Source organism: Bombus fervidus, chromosome 13 (genome assembly GCF_041682495.2).
Source record: "Bombus fervidus isolate BK054 chromosome 13, iyBomFerv1, whole genome shotgun sequence".
Classification (NCBI taxonomy): domain Eukaryota; kingdom Metazoa; phylum Arthropoda; class Insecta; order Hymenoptera; family Apidae; genus Bombus; species Bombus fervidus.
Window position 1 is genome coordinate 5826276 of NC_091529.1, and position 27431 is coordinate 5853706.

General features: G+C 41.4%; 1 protein-coding gene across 2 annotated transcripts in view; it reads right to left on the minus strand.

The window, feature by feature from the left end:
- Ss (aryl hydrocarbon receptor spineless) overlaps positions 1-27431 on the minus strand; it is a 158999-nt gene that overhangs the window by 72390 nt on the left and 59178 nt on the right. The gene's annotated exons all lie outside the window — the stretch shown is intronic.

A 27431-nucleotide genomic window follows, 5' to 3' on the forward strand; every position in this document is an offset into this window, starting at 1 on the left:
TACAATAATTTATATAATATTCGAAAGGAAAGACAAATTTCTATTTAATCATAATCACCGGCAAAAATATACCTCGATATAGAAGTTCATCCTCTTTTATTTCACTTTATAAAATTCTTCCATCCTTTGCGTCTTCCTCCTATTTCACCTATCGAAATTTAATTTTCCATGGTATCGTACGACAAAGAGCTATCGACATAAGCGAAAAGCAAATTCGAAAGTCGAATCCGTTGGTTCTGGCGTTCACGGGTCATGAACATCGCGGCGGAGAGAGTGGAAAGAGGGTTGCGGCCGGCAACCCCTGTCGATTCGCCGCTAGTCTTTTTGTCCGACCGTTGGTTTGTCCATCCAGCCAACAACATTTTGGCCCCCTTCGGACAGCACGGCCAGAGAGAAAGGGGGAAAGAGGAGAAACGAAAAGAAAAAGGAAGGGAACAGGGAGGGCCAGGTGGTGATGCGATGATGCGATCGCGCCATATGCTGCGCCCTCTAGGGGACTCGCCGTATACGCGCCTACTAATTAATTCCCAGGCCTTTGTTCTAGCGGACAGCACCGGCGAAATTACTTCCAGAACCTTAGCTTTTAGACGCCAGCTACACGACCAATTGCTAGATACATTAGCCAAGCTTCGTGATACATAGTACCAGGTTTATGACTGTTCCGGCAAATCTACTCAGAAGGTGTTTAGAATTTTATTCGAGTCTCTAACGAAGGTTCACACATTTCTAGCTGTAAAATATGCAAGATATATCGTTCCATCCAGGTAGATTGAAATCTTCTAGGAGCATATGAAATGAAAAAAATTACGAGACGGAGGAATTTGTAGAATATTATTGAAATCTCTAAGGAAAAATCAGGTTACTCGTGGGAAGTAAAACAACCAAAACTATGTAACAAACTATTTGAACGATCAAAAATGAACTTGTAAAAAATGACAGAGTAGGAGACGGGAGGATTTGTAATGTATCTCCAATTGTATTCTAATATAAAGATCCAATTAGATCAATGAGAGAAGGTAATATGCTATGTAGGACCATATAATAGAGAAGATCCGCGTGGCGCATTGTTACCGTCTATCTACTTACTTGATCATGCGCATTAGAGACTTCGCTTTGCAGTCCAAATAGCATTTGACATTTCATCCCGACTGATTCATACTCAACTAGCGTAACTCAATAAGCTATTTTTAGAACCTGTCCGGAACTTGAATAAATTTTCATATTTTCGTAACTCCGCCGATATATACACGTAATCTCTACCTAAATTAATTTACAACACAAAAGACTACGTCTTGTACGTGTATCAAACTATCAAACTACATCAGGCCATACTTCATATGTATATTAAACTACTAAACTATATCTATATTAAAATTTAAAGAAATCAACTGAAGCAGAATATCGAGTCTAGCTCGAACACCTCCACCACACATCTGCAATAGCGTAATCAGCAAAATAAAATACAGAACTAACAGAGAAGTTTCTTCCACAAGAAACGCAATTCCAACGGAAGATGTCCAAATCCTAGACGACTTGCAGCAACGTCTATAGGAAGCGACTAGGGGAGACACAGGAAGATCGAATGATCCGCAAAACGGAGGATTAGCCAGTGGACTCGGGCCATTGACTGCCACGCGAGCCAATTAAATATCCATCGACGGTCGAAAGAGGAAAGGCAAACGTATCGTTTTCAGTGGTGTAGACTCAAACAAAGCCGGGACAGGACCTCGTACGTCAGGGAGCAGACGAAAAGAGAGAACACGTAGCACAGGGATTGTGTCTGGGGACCAAGTGGCGGGGGGCACAAGTGGCACAACATGGTGGTGAAATAGGGGAGGCGAATGACTGGTGTCGGTTACACGGGCTGGCACTGCAGCCCGTGTTTCGTTCGGCTACCCCTGTGGTTACCTGCCAGCCCCTCGTGCTCCCATTCCCCGCCCTCACCCCCCCACCTCCCGGGAGAAACGACGTATTTATATTTCTATACGTTCATCGTTTGACCCGCCACGTATATAAAACCACCCTTACCGATGTTCGTCATTAAGGACGCTAATCACTTCCCTGGAACGAGTTTTCTGTGTTTCGTTCGGCGGAGGGTGGTGCTAGAGGGGAGCTTCCGTTTTGTTGGCGAATCTTGTACGCGCGGATGTTAGAGAATCTTTGTAGAAAGACACCGTAAGAAGAATAAATATAATACGTCCCACGGAACAGATGGCTTATTATCAGTATAGCGAAAGAAAAATGTTTAACGCATATGTTACTAAAATTCATGGTGTATCAATTTTAAGCTTTCCCTTGTCCATTATCGAAGTTGACAGACTTTTTAATAAAATATACGATGGCACAAAACTACAAGGTGAAATTTCATATAAAAAAATTCGCGAGAAGGTTTATATGCTAAGGGTTGAAGAGTAAGAGGAAGAATTGTTCATCCCCATGAATCGAAAGGTATAGAAAAGTGATGATGTTCGTAAGCTCATCAGAGAATTCACCATTATTTGTATCTTTGCGATGAATGCTGTTATAGAAACAAGTGATCTGTTTTATTTAACAATAATAATAAGGTATTATTATGTCATGAAATTAAGAATTAACGTTAGTAAAACGTGAGGTTGACCAGTCTCGATCAATGATACACAAGTAACGAAAGTTGCAAAAAGCAGTGTTAATCATCTAGAATCCTGAGAGGATCGATTACTTTTTATCCAGCAGCATATTATGGTTAACTTTGTATCAGCCTGTAGATGGTTCTATCCTAAAAAAGCTACTTGATCTCGGCGTCTGAAGATTCTCAGAGCACTCAGCACCGGGAGAAATAACGTCGGATGTCTTGGGAAGCAATCGTCTGAAGAGCCGACTCCGAATGGGACCGCGCATGGCCGTGACCTCTGATCGTGGAACTAATCCAAAGTACGCGTATCATGACGGCATCACGGCGCATTAAATGCGCCGTGTGAAGTCACCGGTTGATCGATGACGATTATTAGTCAGTGGACCGGCCGGACGTCACAAAAGGGCCCAGCCTTTAAATAATCGGGCGACTCTTGACGAGCGATTAAAGGTTCTGTCTCATCGCCGCTGCCTCCAAGCCAGAGATTGATGCGAGAACGTCTGCGCGCTGCGAGAAGAATCAGAAATATTGCATCCTGTTGAAAACGTGTCCTGCATAGGGGAGGACGCGCCTTAAACGCCCTGCCGTTCCTTTCGTTATTAGAGCAATTTTCTGCAAAAGTATTTCATGGTCGTCCTCGAAGGCGACCTTTTTCTTTTGCCTGCACGAGTCTGACCTCGATATTTCAATCGAACTTGTGGTTGTTTGGAAGATTTATCGTTGATCTTTCCACTTTTGGCAAAAATATTATCCGCTAGTACTCGCAGAAATCTTTTTTGCACATCTCGCAAGATTCTGAGATCTTGATAAATTCAATCCAAGTTGAGACTTTTTCGGAAGATTTATTGCTGTTTTTTTATACATTCGGCGAAAATCTTTTATGACTCGCGAATACCTTGCAATTTCTTGAAGTTAAGCGTATACTTTTGTTGGTGATTCTTCTGCGTAAAAAAAATATATAGATATATTTCATGTATATCGATAATTCAAACCGATATTAAAAGATATCCAGGGCTGACGTTATTGGGAAAATTTATTATCAATATTGCTAGTTCCAAGTGGAGGGGTGAGCCTCGCTTTTTTAAGCCGCTTACTTATGCACCCCTATGGAACTTTCTTTTATGCACCCTTTTGACACAGTCACGTTGTTGAATATTACACTTCAACGTTGAATTCTTGGACTCTTGGCCGACGACTAGAATGACATTTCTGTTGAATTACGAAACAGCTGATTTTATTTCTTCTCGTAAAAACTACGAGTCTACAGAGAACCACAGTGTATAGAATAAAGTATCAGGATAAAATGGGATAGTTTCCAAGAGCATAGTATTTTTCCGTGCAAGGTGTTATTTTTGTTCTAATGAATTTCTTTGTGTCTTCGAAGGTAACGGAGATGTATGAGTGACCCCATTTAAATGCCCCACCCTTCCTACAGCGTCCGCTCGTAAATATCTGCTCACCCCTCCGTTCCATCGGCGCTTCGCCGTAATAAATATTTCTTGTAACGATTTTTGTACACCTTATCTAACCAGTCGGTCTACGGTGTTGCTCGTAATCGAATTGAAATTACCTTCCACCGTAATATCAGCACGATGAGTGGTTACACCGTGAGTTAATCTTATGATTGAAATTTTCAAATAAGGAAAATCGAATTTACTTTGACTCCGGATTGGAATACTAGAAATGCTTGTTATCGATATTTGAAATTGATAGGATTCTCGATAACTCGAAGGGTTACGTAAGAGAAAGGGCAGACGGTACTTTTGGTATACCGATATGTCAAAGCAATTTCCATTAAAATCAATATGATGCTACCTATGTTATAAAGAACATAGTGAAACATAGAACGGGTGAAGTATTACACATTTTAAAAACTTTATTCTATATTTAAACTTCACAGCAAATTTCTGAGAGTAGCTATAATTATTAGAATTAAATTGCAAAACAAATTGAATTAATTATAGTATAATTATAGACATTGACCGAGTAATTAAAATTTAAGACACGTACAGTTTCTGGCCAATGATACAACCAAAACGGTATTCATTACATCAATAAAGAATCGTACGTGTTAATGACAGTAAGGAACCTTTACTTAGCTTTTATAGTCGAAATGAGCCAAAGTATAAAGCGTGTTTTATATACGCTGTTTGTAACGAAACGATTAATCCCATTAATTTAGAAAATGATTAAAAATAGAAGGTCCACAAGGATCGTAAAAAGATCATTACCGTCTAAGATATCACCGACTGAAAATCGGGACTGTTGCACCGCGGTGCGCGATTATGTCGAAACCCGTGGGCACCTCGGAAGTTGCGCATAAAGCACGGGGCGCGCTTTCACCGGTCATTATTATCATTATGAAACGCAGTGGCACACTGACGCGGCCGGCGTTGATTAAAAACATTAATTGCATAAACCGGTAATTAACTGAATCATCGCGGTCAAGCCTCTATACCTATGTGTGGCGTAATTTTCCCGATCTAGATATCCAGATGTGTAAGCAAAACGTCTTTGATTTATCAACGCTTTTCGTTACGCCGTTGAACAGGACACGACCGATATTGTTCGCTTATCACAGGAAGTGATTAACCTTTTCTCCATTCCCCTCTTTTTCTTTTCCGCGGTGCACCGCATGAAAATTATTATAATCGTCGAAACGTAATCATTATAATTTACCCGTTCTTTAAAATCGACTCTCGGCTAGTTTTCCAGGCTTCCGCGCGTTCACGATAACGCCAAATGATTAATTGAGCCTCCGAGATACGTGATCTCTGATATAATTAACACCTCCGGATTTGCGATGGAAATCCCCGCTGAAAATTGTAGGCTGAACGGTGAAATGACTTTGTAATGAGAAATTAATGCCTCGGGTAGGTTCATGATAAAGAGCATCGACTGATTTATTTGCGGAATTTGCCAACCAACAGCGCTCGGACTTCGAACATCGACGAATCCACGTCATTCCCTTAAACCAACTTACACTTACATTAACTCGTCCAAGGAATTAATCAAACCAGATGTAAGCGAGAGATAGGGATAGCAGGTACTTACGAAAGTATTTCTACACTTGCCACAGAAAACTTTCGTGTCCATATTGTACTACTTGTTATATAAAACATTTTAATTAACGTTGTAACAAGACACGAGTATCTTAGTTATGTCGGTCAAATATGAAATCAATCTAGAAATGTATATAAAAGTCACGAGATATTTATTATATACTTGCACTACGCATCTTATAATTATAGTCGAGTCGCATAACAATGCTACTGAAATTTCGAAACGTTTCTCATAAGAGACATGATATATCTATTCGAAAAAGATTTCATCGAGTGCACCAATACTTTCGTAAGTCTACATAATGATATGTACACACATATCAGCAGGTATATCGCTAATGAAAGAACTACGTGAAACCAACGCAGCGGTACGTTTGTGCAGACTTGAGTAATCTGTAATGTAACAACCGGAATCATGTTGTAGCAGAAAGTTATCGGAAATATGTATGTACAAGCTTTTTCTTGGCTACATCTACAGCAACAATAACAAAGAGAGGCGTGTAAAAACAGTTGCGTTACGCACCGTAATTGATCGCTATCGGATGAGCACACGTGCAAACAGCCACTTTGCAGTTCTAATCATCTCCTCGCCGGGATATACCTACTCGCTCGACACACATCGCATGTAACCTAGCTGCTTCCACTACGATGTAATTCCGGTTCGTTGTCTAGTTTCATTTCAACCCTAACCCGTTTCTTTACGATACCGTACTGTGACTTTTCGATGGATGGAAATTTACAATTTTAATGCTTCTTTAGTTTTCTTATGGTTGTAGGAATCATTAGAGAAATTCGAGTAATTAAAGTTTCTGGACGTTTTATCTCTGTTTATCAACTATCTAACGGACAACTTTCGTGAAACATTATCCAAATCATTCTACACATTTTAATTCACGTTTAATCCATAGACATCACGCCAACAATTACGACCAGTCACTTTTCCCACTTCTTAGAATAAACTCATCACTAAATCTCTAAATCACCATAACCTGCTCAATGTCCAAGCTTCTGGACGTTCTGAGCGAGCAGCTAATGAAGCTTTACCAACCGTGGACACGAAAAACACCTATTCCAACCAGAACAAAGTCATCTCTGAGCCTCGAATCACTGTAACTCTCTCGATACGGTGAGCTCGTGTGGTTCTGAACGAATAGCTATCGATGCACTCCAAGGAAAAGTCGACTGGTCTCTGGGAACGCGTGTTAGCAGCGGCCGCGAGCGTGGGGTGAAGTTAAACGAGCGAACTCATGCAAAGGTGTCTCGTTCAGTGGGTCAGTAGTGGCAAGAAGCCTTCCGGGCATCCAGCTGATCGCGGCATGGCGTGTTGGCGTGGTGCGTGCTGTAGCCTCACGGAACGCGGAGCTTCTGGAGGCCGTGGCCCCTGCTATCGTGGATCCCGATGGATCCTCGCCCCGTTGTTGGATCGTAAGCCCCGTGCCATGCCGTGCCGTTTCGTGCGTGCGTCCGATCCGCTCTCGCCCTCCGCTCGCGTGAGAAGTTCACGTATGGAGCGAGGACTGAGATCGAGAAAGTATCAGCGGATGGCCCACTGCATGTTTGTTTTGGTCTTCTTCGACGATTTTCGATCGGTCGTATTCATTTCGTTTCCTTTGTCTCTTGGACCGTTCACTGAAGAATTAGAATTTTCTCTATTTTTCTCCCTCTGTCTCTATGCGTTCCGCGCCAATTTCTTTATTCTTGAAAAGTTTATTCAATTCTACTCTCTTGTCTCGATTTTCTTCCACCTAATTCTTTATTCTTCCGCCTTTCTCAATTTTCCCTCATCGCCTCTTCCATCTTTCGTTAATAGAATTATTGCTTCCCTCTTGAATTTGACCTTGCAAATAAGAGATTCAGTGAATTACTAGCCGTTCTAATTTCATTTTTAACCATTTAAAAATCGTCTAAATCATCTCTCCCAAAGTTTAACGGTTTCCTTTGCCATCGCCAGGTGGGAGAAGAATTGGACTTATGCAGAGAGCAGAGCCGAGTTCGCGCGTTTTCCCTGGGATAATGGAGTCGAGGATCCTGGCGATCCATCGTTGCGCGGCACGGGGAGGCCACGGTAAATCCAGGGTGGTCGACGTGCAAGTGTTAATAACCTTGGCCGTGTAACGCGGCGAACGCTATGAGGCGAGTGCTGATTACCGCGGTCGTTAATTCTCGGCTAATATACCACCGTTACACTCGATATCTGTGGCCGGCTAGGCTGCGTGTGCACGTGCACGCGCGCATACCTGCCGAGGAATTAGAAGGTCGTCGCGTACACTATGTTATACCAGCGATACCATCTCGGCCATATTTATATCGCGATGATACTGTCTCGGGTTACTCGGCCGAAGTTACGGCAGCTGTGCCACCTTCGCCAAACTTCTCTCTTTCTATGCCCATTTCTCTGGATGAATCCTGACGAGTCCAACTTTGAAGAACGCTTATGTTCGTTGGGGACCACTCTCGAGATCTTTTTCTTATTTAAAAGCGGCATCGATTCATTCATTGAGAGTTTATCTAATTTTCTTTCTTAGTTCCTTTATTTGTCCTGTTTCCTTCGCGTGTTTTATTTAATTTCCTAGTATCTCTTAATACTTTTGTTTCTATGACAACTGTTGGTATAGTTACATGGATTCAAACATGTTGAAACCAGTGCACCAGCATGAACCTGTTATGTACCGATGAAATACATACCCTTCCAAGTTTCTACGACTGTTCTCATCAGTCAAGTCACTTGTTTGAAGTAGCTTCCAGCTACTTAGTAATATGTACCTGTTATATTACTTGACTTGAAATATCCCTTCGAGGTGAAGTTGCACATCTTCCAACTGTTTCTTCTCGACTCGAAAGGAACAAGAGTCGCGCGCTAGTAGTGCTTTGCTTCGTATTAATGAGTACCTTACTGTAAAATGTATAAATAATTTTAATTGATTTTAATTAATTCTATGATACAAGCAAACATATACATGTTCTTGGTAATTGCAAGGCAATTACCTCACAAAAGTCCATCGTTAATTAAATAACAAATTAACCTGTCAACCAAACGGAAGATACGCAATATCACGTGATAAAAAGGAAAATTTCGAAAAATATCAATTTTACCAACTTAATGTTTGTTGCAATATAGAATAAAGCGTGCAATCTAGACTCGGCCACGGATCTTGGTTGAAGGTGGTGATGGCGCGGAGGGCCTCGTCATGCCTCGCTCTGCACCATAACCCCGCAAAATTCTCGGATTGATATAGGTGAATTAGCATCGACGGGAAGTGTGCGCCAACTAATAAACTAAGATAGCCGCCTATAACGTCCGCGGCGCGCACATAAAATTTCACCGGGCGCTCTATATGAATATGAATCAGCCAGGCTTGCTCGCCTCGTAATTAGAATGGGTGCGTATCCGTAACCCACCAGCGAATTGGACTGTAATAACAACTAGTAATTATTATCAGCCGCGCGTTATATCAGCCTTGAACGATGCTCGTTTCGCCGCGAGATTTTTGTCCGGATAAATAGAGCTCGATGAAAGTTCGAACCACTGTTATTACGAGCAATTTGCCGCGTTTGCATATGCATGGCCGCGTAATTATCGCGGTTTTCTAAACGTCTTCGCGCCGAACAAAGGAGCTTCAGCTTTTCGAACACCTTTGACCTTTCTCACCAATTTATATTCGCCTGTACAATGGACGAATGAGAAATTTTAGTTCGAACGTTGGACAATGAAATAGAATGACAAAAAATTCTGAAACGAACAACTCGCAATATAATTATCTTCTTTTGGCATCGCGTATAAAACACGCGTTTCAATCTTTTTATAAACAATGCAGAACCAACCACTTCGAAAATAAGCATCTCTTCACCTGGAAAATTTTCTACGCGTTTCGTACCAGATACCAGACTTGTTTAAATTTCCTTCGAATTAAGACGTAGAAATACGAGGGGACCATGGAAAGTCTATATAATCTTCTGCTTTCTTTACTTTCCAATTTGTTTCCCACTCGATTGTAACGTTTAAGCACAAATTAATTAAAATGACAGATGCTCACTGTGCGAAGATTCACGGGCGTGGATGAAGTTCTCTAATTGAAAAATATGTGTGTCGCTAAACACACGTTTATGGAAATTCTGGAATCCTTGGACCGGAAAAGAGACCGAGAAACGTTAATTTATAGCCAGCCCATTTTTCTTTCGAGTTATTCGCGTTAGAACCGCGGTTTCCTTCGAAGCCTCGAAACGTCACGTAGATCAATCATTTTCGATATTACGAGCGAATTAACGAGACTAGCGTTATTAGTCTGTACACGGTTTTCAACGTGGGGACGAGACGATATATTAAACAAACGTATGGTCTAAATATATTACGGCTTAATTGGAACGAGCGTTTTATCATCCACCGTAAAAACAAATAACCGGCGTTTAGCTACACGAACGCAATTATTTCTCCGCAAATGCGGAGAAGAAACGAGTGCGCGGGCGCGAGTTGTGAATACTTCGACCGTGAACGAGAAACTTTTCCGGGCTAAAAGAGTTGTCGAATCGGAAAAAGGGAAATCCTCGACGCATCTCGAGCGTGGCGAGCTGCGGCTTTCATTAAAATTGAACAAAGTGATTCTAACTGATACTGCGCGGCCGTCTTGTATAAACAAGCTGAATCTAATCTTCAAGTTCAGTACCGAAGAACATCGTGTGCTTTCTCGAGATTTCTACAGGGATATGCTACAATGATCGTACAGAGATATTAAGTTTGTAATTTATGAAATTTCTGATTTTTAATCCTTCGTTGTATTTTAAGAAGACTGCGTTTACGTATTTGTATTTTAACAAACTTTTATCATGTATGAAAGATTATATTTTTAGATTAGAATGATCTCTGATTTGATCTATACAAATAAAACTACTTGTCTGATTAAAAAAATTATATCACGTATGAAAGAGGAAATTCTCAATTACAAAGTAATATTATAAATTGATCCACACGGAGGATAATGATCTACAAGGATAAAAAATTGATACTATGAGATTGTTTTAAAGCGAAGATTTCCATTAAATTATTTTCGAAAACATATATATCATCAATCATACTTCAGTGTAAATACGTCAGAACGAATGCTATGTAACAACGATATTCCACAATCAATTGGTGTTCGTTTTAACGCGCTCCATTACCGTTCATCTCTTGCCATTTCTTTTTCCTTTCACTTGTCGTGAAAATTACGATAGGTACACATCTATAAAAATTATCCGACGAAAGGTAAGACACGAAACGTAACGCTGCAGGTAATTTCAAATGTTAATTTCCGCTCGGTGTCCTCTAATAATCGGTTTATCCGATTTCTAATCATCGGTCGTCCCATTACGACGGATAAAACAACGAGAAAGTCCAGATCGGTGCAGACGAAGACGGTGCTGGGGCAAGTGCATCGTAACATCTTTTCTTACAGAGTAATCGATCCATCGACGATTTTTTTCGAACGTTACTCGCATTCGACCAATCGCCAGTTGCAAAATAAACGAAACTCGTTAGCCGGCGGAGCGCATAAAACGCGAACGCGTCGCGGTCGAATTTCTTTGCACGAGCGTCGCTTATAGCACTGGCGGGGATTACGTTGCAAACGCATTTCGCAATACTATACGTATTAATTACGAGGTAATTACCGGCGGCTCGTAAGTACGACGCCATATTCAGTGATAAACACCGGGCCGGTTTTATGGGCCTCTTTCCAAGTCGCGTTTCGCGAGTCGTTCGAGGCAACAGAAGCGGCCTTTATGCATTAACAAGTCGATCATAAGCGAAAGCTCACCGCGTGAGCGCGCGTAAAATACACAAGGGTTTCCTTCGTTCGCGGAAGCCAGTGAAATAGTGCGTCAATAGACGCGTGAAAATAGACGTCTATTCTCCGATGCGTTTAGATCTTGATGAAAATAAATTAAAGCGAAGAGAGTTTCCAAAATTTTAGCAATTCTAATATAAGCGAGAAGATTTAGAAAAAATTGGCAAGTCGAAAATTTAGCATCTGGAAAGAATGTTCCTCGACGAGAAAAAAATCGCGATGAGGAAAATTCCAATAATCCATTCTACCCTGTTCTATCGTAAATGGGAAGATTTAGAGAATTCGCGAATTGTAGGATTATCTTCGACGAAAAGGAACTACAATAAAATTTCCCAAATTTCAAAGGAGGCTCTCTCTCTTATTTACCAAAAATTATCCTCCGTAAACGTAAAATTCCAAAATTCCCGTTAATGAACAAACCAACGTTAATGAACGCTGTGTTATAATCAATGCATCGTTAATGTATACATAGTAATTTAACGTATAATTAATGTGGTACATATGTAGACATTATCATCTTCAAAAAGCGCTCCGTTTTTGAATGAAATATTTTTGCAAAAAACTCGTGTCTTTGAATCATAAAAAGGGGAAAAGAAGTGTGAAAAGAATTAAAAAAAAAAAGAGAGAAAAAACGCGCTAACAAGAACGCACGACACGGAGCAGTTCGTTAGACGATACTCGTAGAGGAGCTTGCCATGCAACGGGAGCATTGCGATGATCTAAATTACCACCCTATGTTGGTCTCTATTTGGACCACTTCCTCTATTCGTTATTAAGAATGCTCTCTCTCTCTCTCTCTCTTCCTGCTTCTCTTTCTCCATCTTCCTTCCTACTTTTCAATACTATCTCTGTTCGCGTTGTTCAACGTGATTTCCATAAGCGGGCAACTGAAGAAGAGAGACTTGTCACGGATGGCAGGCTCCTCTTGTTAAAGGGATTCCCCGGGCGAATCTGCTCGTTTTTCTTCCATTGCTCTCTGTAATTACGCGCAACTAACCTCTTTTTCCTGAATATGTTAATGAAAATATTCACCGCGCATGCTACTACATCACCGACGAGGATTTACTTGTTGAAAGAGCCGCGATCTGTTATGAGAATAGGATTCTTGGCGCCTAATTGTTTAATTAGAATGATCTAGAATAGTTGTGATTATCAGAGGATGAACAATTGATATACCATTAGGTACTGCTTCTAATTTTTCATTAATAGTATGTTAGATTTTGTGTGCGTCGTGTGCATAACAGATAGAGAAGAGATTCGTAGCATGGTTCGATCGATCAATCAAGAGCGATATAATAACCACGTGTACTACTAGGTAATGATTGGAACCTTGAGGAATGATGATTAGATGTTGATTGTTCAATTACGTTTAGTGATCGTAAAACGACTGTTAGAGAGCTTTGAAGATCGAATAGGTGCTTGAAACCTGTTTTCGATAAAGAAATTTGAAAGAGGTTGCTCGTATAGTTACAATTGATCGTAAAAGTATGCAACCTGTGTTAGATATTCACAACCGGTTGAAATATCATAAATCATAAATTACACAGAACGTTTCGATATTACTTTATCTAACACGAAATTACAACACTGAGCAGCTAACTAAACAGTTTACCGAAGTAGTCAGCCATAAATCATAAAACAAGGCTTAATCTACGATTTTCACCAACTAGAATCTACCTCTAACCGAGTTATAAATGGAAAGGTCGAAACAGTCAAGGTTTTAACAAGCGTTCTCCGCTTCAAAGCCTTCGAAAGCGTCTACCGTTTAGTCCAGCGACTACAGTCGACACAGCTGTCGGCACGACTCAAAAATCAGCTTCTTTTCCAGTTCGAATCGCGATCATAACGCGCGGTGGACAACGCAGATCGACACAGATCGGCGTCACGTAAACGCGTGCGCGCGCGCGTAAAAATTTCGCGCGGCGTCCGCCTCTAACTAGCTTCACCTAGGCTGGATTTTCATATAAAAATATTCAGTACTCTCATGGTCGGTGAGCGCGTGCCCGCGAAGATCGCTATCCGACGCTGGTTCTTGGTGCATGCTAACGACTAACGGGCAACGGGTTCGTTACAAAATAAGGGGAAGAAAAAAAAGGAAAAGGAAACGAAAAGAGAAAAACAGCCAGCGTCGATTTCTCTCTCTCTCTCTCTCTCTCTCTCTCTCTCTCTCTCTCTCGCTGAGAACGGTTCCGGACTGAGTTTTCGTCCTGATACGGCCAGAATCGTCCCGGAGATCGTCGGAAAGCAACGACGCTTCACGCTCCGCGAACCCGCGATTTCGTGCTTTGTCGTCTCTTGCTGCTGCACTTCCGCCAGCTTGCTATTAAGCCTTCTGGTTCAACGTTGGATCTCGGCGATATTCGAGCTTGATTCGATCGAGTATTTCATGAAATACCGAGTTAATAAACGGACAAGTGAAAAATAATGATATATTGGTAAGGAATATACGTTATACTAAAAGAGTTCACGGATATCGACAATTTCGAAACCATATGTCCAGTTTCCGGAAAAGGAATCAGCGAGTTCCACATGGAAATTTGCACAACTTTGCCTGTTGAAATGTAAAATATATATTTATATAAAAGGAACCTCCTTCGTTAAAAAATATGTTTGATTGTAGTAATAAATATAGCGCAATCTCATATGCAATTTCTGCTGGTGATCAAGTGACCACACTTGACAGAATAATGTTTGTGCTAAGAGGAAAGGACGTTGACGCTGACCAGACGACGTGGAACGAGAAAAATCGGTGGGACAGTGAGACACTTAAAAATCCAGGAGGGAAAAGTATGATTACGTCGGCGGTGTCGGGCCAAGAGGCCACGTGAGTCCTTCGTTTTTACCGCACGCGAGCCAGCTTTTTGTCGATACGTTCAGATCCTGAAGGGATAAGTCGGACGTGGCGTAATTTACTTGGCCTATCGAGACCGAACGTCACTTCGATCGCTCTTCCGAGTTACGACGTTATTACGCGTCATTCCTGGCTGACGTAGACGATAACGTTATCGATATATGTACGTATGATCGACTAGCTCGCCGACCAATGTTGAACCGTTCTACCAGAAATTTTGCGATAAACCCAACTTTCACAAGGACTTTGTGTCAAGAATGGGTCACCGAGGCATTTTACATCTAGCGTACAGTAGGGGAGATTTCAATTAAAAATTACGAGAAGCTCGTTGTGTTTTTGATTCTTCAATCGTGTCATGTTTACCTGGAAACCCTTGCCGATGGAAAGAAAATTCCACGTATACCCCTTCTGATTTTGGATCCGAATGACCCGAAATGGCTGCGTTGTTTCAATGGATAATTCTAAATATTTGTTTTTATCGAATATCTCTTGTAATATATAACAAAATATTCAGGGAACGAAGACATTCGAAGAGACACGAACGTAAAAAGAGAAAATGAAAAGAGGGGCAATGTTGATAATTTAATTAGAAATCACAAGAGACTCGGCGTATCTCCGATTGCCCAATTCTCCACATTGACAATTTCCCTGAAGCCACCGTTGTTGGCTTGCAGGTACGAAGAAATCCAAGATTTCTTCCAAGGAAGCATCATCGGTTCGAATGGTCTAATCGAGGGGACCCACGGATCATTGCTCGCCGCCAGCATGAAACGCGACAGACCAATTGCATAAGCCGCCGCAGTAAAATACAAAATACACCAATTAGGCTGAAGCCAGACCTGGAAACGCTGGAGACTTGGTGCATGAAGGGTAGGGGGGAGGGGGCTTTATTCTTAATTAAAATGATTGCCGACATTACGGCTAAACTCTCGCAATTATGATTCTCTTTCTTCCATAAAAGTGCTGCCCGATGCCCGCTGGTGTTCCTCGTATTTTCAGCTAATAACACCCTTACGCCGCCTCTTATCGGGGTTCATCATCGTGCAACGCCCGGGACCGGCGTGCATCGCCTTGGCCAACGAGCATCGCTCGCTAATTTCCATGGATTCTCTGTTTCGACGACGCCGCTACAATGTCACGTGACCACTCCCATAGATTTCCTCTAAATTCTAAATGCAATTTGCTTCTTGGTATACCGAGAATCTAGAGGTTTCAGTCGATAGGGGATGTTATATAATTGTGGTTGGAAAATGTTTTTAAGGACAACCGTGTGTTGAGAGATCGATGGTTTTAAGAGTCATTTAGAAGAATGTTTGCAACTATCGCGCGCACGATTATTCGGATATTGTCGATAATAAAGGATAATCCGAGAGATGTTCGTTAAGTTTACATATATAACAATTCCTTGGATTCCTTCAGAATGCTATCTTACATCTACGTTTGCTTGTTTGCATTTTATGCTTGTTTACGCGATCATTTGTTCGTTTACGTTTCATATTTGTTCGTCTGTTCGTTTGTTTCCTCACATTTTATGCTTGAAAATTTCTATGTTCGTTTACATAAAGTTCGTTAATTTTTCCATAATGCAAGACTACATTTACTACAAACAAATATATTCCATCTTTTCGCGTCTTCTTTGCACACATCTTACGTTTGTCCCTATCCATCCTAAGTCCGTTTGTTTGCATGAAAATTCCTGAAATGCTGCCAAAATATCAGGCACTGCATTCATGCATAATGTCCCTAATTTTCTATAATCGCCAATCGTCCGTTAATTGGCGCGATGAGAAATGACCTCTAGCAAGCAATTAAAGGTATCAGCTGGCGCGGCCCGTTTTCTCGGTATTTCCACTGGATGTACCGGTCGTTTATTAATTTTTAATCGGACCGGTGATCGAGTCGCCGTTAACGCGGCCGATCGATCCAATTGATTGCAGCTCGGTTGAACAGGTGCTGGACCGTGCGCGAAAACCGATCACCCTCATCTACGGGACAATCGATTTTCCTACTACCTTCGATCATCTCGACTGATTATTACCACTCGACGTTCAGCCGACCACGATGATGTACACAGCTCTTAAGTTCCGCAACTTGTCCACATTTGTCGTTTCGGTTTTCCCCGAGCATCTGCGCTCTTGTAAAATATGCTCTTATCAGCGAGCCGTTTCGTACATCATGTATCAAACTCGATCAAGCAGCTGGGACTCTCGTTTAAATCCTTTTTGCCACCATCCTCACACCAACTCGTTTCTAATTCTTTTCCGATTCTATCGTATCGATATCGGAGAAATTATAATGACGAGAATGTTGTAAATTTCAGTAATTCAGATGGGAATATTTGGAAAATCCACAAATTCAGCCGTGTATATTTATCGATAATTATCCTTCACAAAAATAAATTATAACAATGAAAGTTTTAAAAATTCTACCAAGCAGTTTGGAGTTCGTTAAAATCCTCTTTCCGAGATCTTTAACTCATATCGAGCGTCAATGTCTTCGATATTATCTAAATAACGAAAGTTAGAGAAATTATAATAATGAAAATTCTCTAATAATATCTTCCAGTAACGGATGATGCCCTTTTCCCCTCTTAAATGTACACATATTTTATCAGCGTTCGTATACGACGTGTTCGTTCTTCCCTTTATTCGATCGAGTTGAATTCTGATTATAAGAATCTGGTATGAAACTACTAGCGTTCTAATTATCGAAACAAAATACGACATAATTAAAACAGTCGGAAGTGATGTAAGTGCAATGGAATTAGCAAAACTGCATCATGTTGGAAAAGCCGTAATCACAGACATTAAAAAACAAGCATATGATATTGCAAATTATCTAAAGCACGTAGATTTCTCAGATGCTGGCAGCAATAGTAGAAAAACCTGAAATATACCGATCTAATGAAATGGTTTCACTGCGATAAAGACCGTACTAACGACGATTTTATACAACTGGAAACAGCAAACGAAAGTAGTAATGAAGAGATATCTTCTCGTGTCGAAGCATTCGTGGAATTCGAAAAACAGCTTCGTTGGTTCAAAGTATAAAAAGAATGTAGCTCTACATAGTCGCTTATGTCGACAAAATTAAGCGACATAGCGATCAACAAGATACGCTATCCATAGATATTTTTAAAGAGTCTGTCGATTAATTTTAATCTGTATTTGAATAAATGAAATTTCATATCGGAAAGGCGACTGTTGTATTAACCCAAACAGTTTTGTCTCCCTATCGGTCCTGACAAGGAAAGTAATTCGCTATAGTTCTATTATAGATAGGAAGATGATTCGAAGGAAGAGTGGAGTGTTTTTGAAACGTATCCGTGAAATCGATTGGTTAATCGTCCTCGATCGCGATTAATAGCCCGGTTTTAATCTTGTCTAAAGGTACGTTCAATCTTCCATCACCACCTAATAGACATGCTCGCCGCGATATTTATTCATAGCCACGTATGCAATCATCCGCGCGGCGATTTGCATCATATTTCATTACCGCAAACACGTCTAAATACATTGTACGAAGATACGGATCTCCACGAACAGGAACAGCGGACTGACGAGCTTCTTACGTTCGATTATCCGAACGATTAATCGTTGCGTACTCTCTCTCTAGTTGCGTGAATTATCCTGCACTGGAGAACACGGATACGTTACACCGTGTCCGTTTCCTTTCGCGTGACCACTGTTGACGATAACGTTGTTACTGGACAGCCAGTGAAGAAAAAAAAAAGAAAAAAATGGAAGACGATCAAAATGATACAGTTGGACACTACCGTGTGATGGCGATCGTTGCGTTTCTTTGAGGGAAAAATCTCGGTGGAGATTATTGCCAACTACATATACGTAGACGCTGCATAATGGTTGAGAAATAGCAGGTATAATAGCTTCAAGAATAACGTAACTGTAATGAAAAATTTCGTGTGAGGAACTCTTTTATTGTCTCTAATTATTTTCAAAGCTTTGAAACCTAAGATCGTTGAATATAAAACAACTATAATAATAAGAACAATTCTTTTATCAAACTCCATGAAATTTGAAACTACAATAAGAACAATTTTTCTGCAAAAAAATAACCAGAAATTTAAAGCTATACTAAGAACAATTCTATCGAAATTACTCCAAAATTTGGAACAAAAATAAAAATAAGAACAATTCCTTTACGAAAACACTCCACAGTTCGAAACTATTTAATAAGAAAAAATTTTCCATCATCCCTCTGTTTATGCTGTTCAAAGCACCGAGGCCTTTGAACTACATAATTTTCGACTCGCTACCTACCACCCTATTTATCATACTATCTTCACAATTCCTTCAAGCGTGCACACGACGAGACTCTTAAAAAGGACCTTGAAAAATGTTAACGACTCCATTCCCTAAAATCGCTCATATGTCGTTCGAGGTGAAACCTGTCGAGCTGAATTCGAGCGAAATAACCGGTAACAGCTAGCTTTCTCTGTCGGCCGATGAAGATGACGAAGAAGAAAGGTGTTCGCCGATCGACAAACAGTTCTCGTGGTCCCGGCTCCGTATAAGTCGATATTCGCCGCGGTCTAATTGCCGCATTTTTAATAATGACGTTAATGAGCGATAGTTATCGCGTGTCCGGTCGACAAGCAGTCGACCGCTCGGTGTCGAACCGATTAAAGGCAAATCGGATGTTGCCCGTACGAAATGGAGGACCGACTGTTCTGTCCCCGATACCGATCGCCACGCGTGCCATTCCTTCCGTGAACCAGTCTTCGGGGTCCCTATCAGAAAAATGCACACGGTCCTCGAACTCATGGCCGCGTCATCGGAAGGGCTTGATGGCTCGCGGCAGATGTCCCAACGAACTTTTTCCCGTATCTCGATCGGCCGCTTCAGCCGCCAATCGGGACAGATCGTCCACGCTGTCTCGATGACACCGAATACACAGAGATAGAACCCAACGATTGCCTTCCATTGGTTAATGACGGCTATTTAATACGGGCCCGCTTCTCTAATTTTGATACTTGTTAATTTAGAACTGATGAATATTACCTATTTGGGAATCTAGATATAAGAGATGGATAAGGATTGGAAGAGAGATTGATTTATAGGTTGCGGTGGATTTTATCTAAAGATTTATGAAATGTTAATTGGCAATTATTGCAAGAAATTAAATTTCCTTGCATATCTGCGGTAGTAAATCACTTTTGATATGTGGGATTCAAATTTCTACAATGGATTATAATGGAATTTATCTACGATCTTAAATGTCGGTTGTTTCCAGAATAACAAGAAAGAAATTGTACTTCCTTCCATCCATAGAATATCAATTCCAAATGTTCCTTATGGACCCCACTAGATGCCCCAATTATCAATCGTTGCCCTACGAAAAATAAATAAAATAACTCTATAAAGTACAGTATATAAAATTCCAAATAATAAGAATAAAATAAAATTTCTTACTAATAAATAATTAGTTTAATATAGATGCTGAGTAAGTTTCGTTGACGCAGCAGAGATATTTCAAGTTGATGTGAATTTTTTTTATAATTCTTGTCCAACTTCAAATATCCCTTTTGTATCGACGAAACTTACCCAGCATCTATATAAAACTAATCGATTGTCCTAATAACAATAAGAAGGGGGAGAGGAAATCCTTTCTGAAATATTTTCTTTCAATAAAAATCACTTGTGAGCGACACGACGTCGCGTGGCCGCGGGTAGGTAAAGGTGAGACAGAAAGCCCGTGGCGACAGGCGGAAAGAAAATCACTTTTCAAAGCGGGCGCGCGCGCTCGATCGTCAGCCTCGGGCTGATGACTTCATAGCAATGACGGCTGGCGATCATAGTGAGTCGCGAGATGGGAAATCATAAAAGGCACCGGGTACCGCATCGCGATAATGACATGAAAAATGAACTCGAGCGAAGATAATCGGCGAAATTAAATAATTGCGCGCTGCTTGGTAGCACGGTTGCGCCGACGAATTTAATCGATTTACGATCTTTCATAATCCGGCTGCCGTTTCCGGCTCTCGACTGCCGACTCCACAGATCCGTTTCGTTGATTTCCTTTCTCCTCTTTGTTCCTCCACGATCCTCGCTGTCAATGTTTCTTCTGTTCTCCTTTCGGCTATTTCTGCTCCTTCCACTGCCATTTTTACACCGGTGTAGAGGCTTCTTTAGCTTTTTATTCTACGCATTCGTTACTTCCTTAACATCGGGTCTCCGTTTATTTCTTCCTTCTGTTTCCTGTTTCATTCGTATTTTTTGTTTCTTCTTTCACTCTCGGTTTAACAATTCCCCATTTATATCTCTGAATTATCTGCAATTATTGGTCCATCTACCACTTCTGTTTTCTTCTTACGATCTTCTCTTCCTTCTACGTTATTTCCCTTCTTCCACATTTTGTTTCATTAATTGTTTTCTTTTCAATCTCTGAATTACCCGCCTCCCCTTTTAAGAATTTTAACTAATTCATCATTTGTTGTTACTTTCTTCTCCTCCCGTTTCCTCGTTATTCTTTCCTTTCCTTATATTTTCCTTCCTCCATCCTCGCGTTATTTATCTATTCTATTTCTACTTTTAAACCACACACGCGTGTCCGTTTCCTCTGTTCAGAATTCCAGTTCGCCTATCGCTTCCGCTTTCTACTTCTACGTTCGTCTGTTCGTGGTTCCTATCTTTCTTGCTTTCCTTCCTCGTTTTCTGCCCTCTTCACTCGCCGTTAACCCAGTGTGTCTTCGCGTTTTCTAAATTCCCCTCGTTCGTTTCTCTCGTCACGCAGTGGTTCTCCTGCTGTTCCTTCCCGCCAGGTGTCAGGTCAAAATGAAAAATGTAAATGAGTCGTAATGATGAGAAGGTAACTATTCCGATGTGTATCTCTTCATCAACGTCCATGCTATGTGTTTTCAAGTCACGTTTCGGGGGTAGACCGGCCGATACAAGCTGCTCTCACAACTATTATCGGTTAGGCGATTCTGCGTTTCAAGACGTCCGTTTCTAAAGGTCTAACTGAGGTCTAAATTATCCTACAATGTCTTCGTTCCATTTCACGTTTAACTGGATATTCGTAGAAATTATTCAGATAGACTTTTGCTGCGATTGAGATTCACAATTTTGTCTTACGCACCATTCTATCGGAAAGCTCTTCAGTTTCAAGCGTTTGACAAGATTCCTTTAAACACCGTGAGTAACGCGTAAAGAAGAACGCGCAGAGTCGTGGATGGTGAGAAGTAGGAGAGGTACAGTTTAAGGGTTCGAGGCTTGCCTGGTGGAATAATTGGAGTTTGATCTTGCGTGTGACAGATAGACAAAGAGGAGAGGACGAAATTGCGTCCGAGCGGAATAAGGTCCTTGATGAAATTGTTAGTTCAAGACATTAATAATCTCCGTGGACTAATTACTTACCGCGCGAGGGCATCAAATCCTCATTATACAATTCGTCACCCTCCGACACCTTAATCAAAACCACTGGCGCACACGTGGAGTAACGACGCGACGTTAGCGGGAAAGTAATGAATTCTTTGCACTGTTGAACGCGACGCTTTGCCATGCTGCTTAGGAGCATCGATCAAAAAGGATTTCCGGCCGAGACAATTTCTTTTTCCTTCCGTGGATGCTGGATTTTACGATAGTCCATCTCCCGGAACGCTCATCCATTAAAATTTTAAGTTGCCTTACGTAATTTTCTCTAGAACTTTTTATCTATCGATCAGTGTGTATCTATTTTCCGATGTACTGTTTTTCAAACAGTTCTACAATTAAAATTACTCTTCAAGAGTTTTTTAATGGAAAATTCTGCAAGTGTTATAACAAAATGACGTAGAAATAGAAGAAAACTTCGGATTGAGATTAGTCCATCAAAAAGGTGGCGTCGAATCGGGAGCAGGCAAGGGAAAAAAAAACGAGGAAACAACACGGGACTGCCGGCAATAAGATCGACGCGGAGGAGGTTAATTACCGAGACTCGTCGATTTGGACCTTTTATGGGGTCTACGAAGAATGGCGAAACGCGAGAGAAGGAACGGTAAGCGTCAGTAAAAAAGCGAAAGAGGCGCAACCCCCACGATCCGCTATCTGAATCTCCTGCAACGTTCTTCGCCACCTCCTCCTTTTCTTCTTCTTCTTCTTCTTCTTCTCTCCCCTTCGTCGTATTTTTCTTCTTCTTTGTCATCGTGTTCTTGTTGTTTCTGCTAGCTGACCGGAGGCGAGGACGCACCACGTGCCCCGTTTGAAAAATCAGCGCGTTTACCAAGAGGCTAATTAATTTACATAGTGGACCGGTTCTCCTTTTTCCTTCGCTAGACTTTCTGGAATTGCACTGTGGGAAATAGAAGCAACCCGTATTTCTTCGGAATCTTTTTCTTGCAATTTACATCCGTGTCGCTATAGTCATCTCATAGGCTCTAATATTTAAATAGCAATATTCGATTCTTTGATTGAATTATTAATGTTATCCATTTCTGGTGCGCGGGACGTGTCTAAAACTTTCCTTATCAGACGAAGGAACACGTTTTTCACAATTAGCGATATCGTGGCCGTTGGAAGAACTTTGCCATTGCGATAAAAGCAAGAAAATGAAATCTCCGATTCTCCACTCTTGTCCGTATTGCTTGGTAGTTGTCAATATTTGAATACACAGCGATATACGACTCTTCCAAACGTTAAACGAATTTTTCTCGTAACTGATCGGTCGTGATCCACGGCTAAGGTTACGTTCTACGTACGATAATGTTTATTCCACGTATGGAGTTATTCCTACACCACATTCCATCGAAATCAACGAGAAGCACGTTTGAAGCTTCCCTTATTAGACGATGGCACGCATTTTTCGCAATTAGCGAGCCGCTGCGCGCAAACCCAAGGGAAGAACTCCGACGTCGAGAGAAGTGGAAGAAGGTGACCGAGAGGAAGAGGGGACCAGGTGAGCTGGTAATGCACAAGAACTCCCAGGTATCGGGGCATCGGGCGACACTCTCCCGGGAGTCTTCGGAAAAGATCTGAGGTCCGACAATGAATACCTATTAAAACGGTGTGAACAATGCCCGGGGCTGGGCCGTGGCTTCGCTCTCAGGATCGCTCGCCGGTAGCAACAAGAGCGCTAAGTAGAGGCCGGCCAACCTCTTGTGGCCCGCAGGTGATATACTGCGAGATCCGCGATATCGGGACGTGGTTCTCTCGCTCTCTTCGACGGCTCTCCAACACACAACACACGACATACAGCGTAAAGGCACACCACATGGAGCATGGACGGAACGCGAGTGCTTGGCTCCTTCTCCCAAGTACCGCGTGTCCTCTCGCGTTCGCATTCCTCGTTCCCCGATCTTCTCCCGCATTCGCATTCCCGGTCGCGCGCGCCCCGCGATCCGGATTCGTGTCCATTACCTTGCATACGCCGCGACCCACGCGTCGCGTCGCTTCGTCCTCGCTACTTACGCGGGACACGATACGACCAGGGTGAACAGGATTTGAGATTTCGATTGGGGGAAGTTGAGGAGTACGTACGTAAGTTGATTTCTTAAGGGCAAAGTTAAGCGACCAGGACGGGGATGACAAGAGCCAGTGGATATTTGATCTTTTACGCCGAGCAACTTGCACTGTTCCTGACGCATACACGCTGCTGCGTTTTTGCTTGTCTGCGCTTCAGTAAAAGACTTAAAAAGGAGGAATGTTTAAGTAACGCTACTGACGCATACATTTTCTGCGTCGCTTCTCGTGCGTTTCCACAAGAGAAATAAATTGCTGATATGCCCATTAATTAGCTTAAATAGGAAGCTAAAGCCAAAGATCCTTCTACGGACTTACACAGCATTCAAAACGCAATTCAACGAGTAGCGTTGTACAATCGTAATTGTCATACGAAACCGTCCAATTACACCATTCGGAAAAGATGTCAACAAGTTCCATATAAATTACCGGAACACGAAAGGACCATTCTACGTCCATTAATTACAACAAAAGGATAAAGTAGATCCTCTAAAGACCCTCGCAAAACATCTTTCTATGCGGGTAGAATTTCGTAGAAAATTATCTCAGAACTGGATCCAGGAAAAGATCCAATAAAAGTAACTTCGAAGGTAATTTCAACAAAGAGATAGAGTAGATCCTACAAAGATATTTCTCTGCTTAAAATACATGCTGCTAAATATAGTTCATCCACTACCTGTAGAAAATTCAGTCGAATAAGACGATCTAGAAAAAAATCCAAATGACCAAGCCAGGAACCAAGAGGAATCGATCGAGACGACCAAGGCGCTCGACAAGGAACAGGGCAAGGAAGAGGCATTCGGGACACCGGTATCATCGGGACTTCCCTCGCGAAGAAGGCTGAGGGGCGGCAGAGGGGAGCGATCGTCCGTGGCCAGGTTCGCAGTACTTAGCGGCGTTAAATCGATAAAAGTGTAGAAGCCGCATTACGAGGGTTTCGTGTGGGCACACTTAGAGGCCGCGCACGTTCGTCGTGAGAGATTGGAGTTGCCTTCTCGCGACTCCAGACCGGGGGAGGAAGATAATGGACGGGAAGAAAGAGGAACGTCTACCCATTATTCCGCGGCGATTCTTCGATTGGCCTCCACCTGATTGCGATTGCAGATGAGATTGCACACCCGCGGCGCAGGAAGCCGCGCTCCTGCCGCCACCGATGCAGTTGCATAATTCTGACCCCTTTCTTTCTTTCTTTCTCTCTCTCTCTCTCTCTCTCTCTCTCTCCTCTGTTTTCCTTCGATGAAAAGAATTTTCTACTCGATTTGGAATCCTTGGTCAGGGTCGTAACAAGTTTCTAAATCTTCGCTAGAGAGATAGTGTAGTCTATGCGGTATATTAGAGTTAAGATTTATAGCAATAGAGTAGAAGTTTGATCGTTGGAATGTGCATCGATGAACCATTGTTGGGTCGATGGAAAATTTGGGGACGAACCTTTGCGAGACAGATCGAGAGACAAGAATTTTTTACATTTCTCCAAAAGTGTATGTTTCTGTTTAGAAAATAGAAATAAATGGTATTTTCTCATTCTACGAGGATACTGACTGATGATCAACTTTGACTATCCTAGCAGCGTGTGTCATTATTGGTTCCGACAATCAGGGTCTTACTATGCAACCTAACTCGTCATATTGCAACTCATTGAAAATACTAGTTAACACTACCGATTATACCAATGTGAAATCCCAAGTTTTGTTCGTGTCCCTTCTCGATGGCTTAACCTATGACCTCGTTGTACCTATCCTGGCTTGTATCGCATATATTTTTCTGCTAAAGAATTGAAGCTGATTCCTTTCATTTACAAGTTATAATTTACCTTGCGAACGGTCTGTCGAGTTGCCCTTGCCCAGCTTTTTAAATAAATAACGATAAGTAAAGTAACCTTGAAGGCTGTAATCTTAAACAGTCACGCCATTAGCAATCCCGCGATGGAACCAGGAGAAATTGGGTCACGCTGATGCGGATCAATTTATCTCAATCGTTCGATTAAACGATTCGAACGAGGCAAAGGTGAAATCGAATCATCGAGATCGGACGAACAAATTCGATCGAACTGAGACGAGTAAATTGAATTCTAACGAAAATTATCCGCTGTTCGTTCTGGCAAAGCGTATCGTTATATAACCGGGACGGTATCTGGGCTGACCTAAAATTTAAAAATGTCATAGCCGCGCGGATATCTTGACTAATTATGAATAAGCAATGCAAATGGGTTAAGCAATGTTACGATTCCGCGTCACGAACGGATTATAAACTCTTCTTTGTACAGAAATTACAACCTTCGGGCAAATGAGCGCCGCGAGTTTCTCGTAATAACCGGGCTTATCTTTTTACGACGGATTTTCAGGCTATTGATTGGCAAACCTTGCCTATGCTCTATACAGAACAGCTCGTTCCGCGGCTCTGCTCGTTTTTCGTCTATCCAGGAACCGTTCGGAATCGATATGGAAATTTGCACTGACGTTTAACTGCATTTAGCGCGATTTCAATCTTCTCTAGCTCGTAACTTTAGAATTCCTTTATGATTTACCGCCTGTAGACGATTTGTATTAACCATATTTCATGTCGTTAGAATATCTGCCTCCTTATGTCGTAACCATAAATGTGTACATTTTTATCTCTCCGGTAAAATTGATCGAATGTCACCTCTTTTTGTTTTCGTCTTGTATCAATTCGGAGATCGTAACAGTTATAATTCAAACTGGGAAAGTTACATTATAACGATTATTAGTACCATGGTTTTAAAATAATCTGAAATATACACGAATGTATAAGTAATGTATAAACCAGTGTATTCGTAAAAGGGATGATACGATCTAGTAAAATATTTTATTATCTCAAATCCAGAGGAAAAAAATGTAGCAAGAGTTTTCTAATCTATCACATACGTAATTAGACTGCGGATATTTATGCAAATTTGTATTTTTACGAATGTAACTAACAGAAAAAAAAAAATAGTACTTGAGTAGAAAATTGTTTTACCTACCAAGTATTGTGAAAAGTACTATACGTTGGATATTTTCTATATTTTTGCATGGCATATGCACTTTCGCTTCGTCAAATTTTCCATAAATACATAAATGTATAAAAATCCGCGGTCTACTCGTACTTATGATATCATCGACGTAAAGAACGACGATACGATCTCTGTATAACTTTCCCAGTCTTTTCCCAAATCCAGGAAGAAAAAAACGAGAAAAATAGCAAAAGCATGCATTTGCATAGTCGACCACTTTCTCCGTAACATCTTGCACAATGCGATAATCCAACAATAGCGGCGTGAATCACAATGGTTGCCGAGGAGACCGAGAAGTTTGACGGTGAACAGACGAATTGCAGGATCGCGGAAGAACAGCAGCCATTGTTTTTGAATCTTATTGTTTCCTCGGAGACAGAGTAACGACAGCATCGCGTGTTCGCGGGGATATTCGAGGATGCTAATGCTCCTGGATGCGCAACGATGTTTAGCCAGAGAGCACGCGGCTCGCAAGAAATCTCTGTATCTAACCGCCATCTTCACGACGGACGCTTTTCTCGTAGTTAATAATACGTATCAACTACTTAATCATCTTCTTAATACATGCTCCTTTTTTTTCTAACGTTTCATCATATTCATAAGTGAAACTAAGATTTATCGCC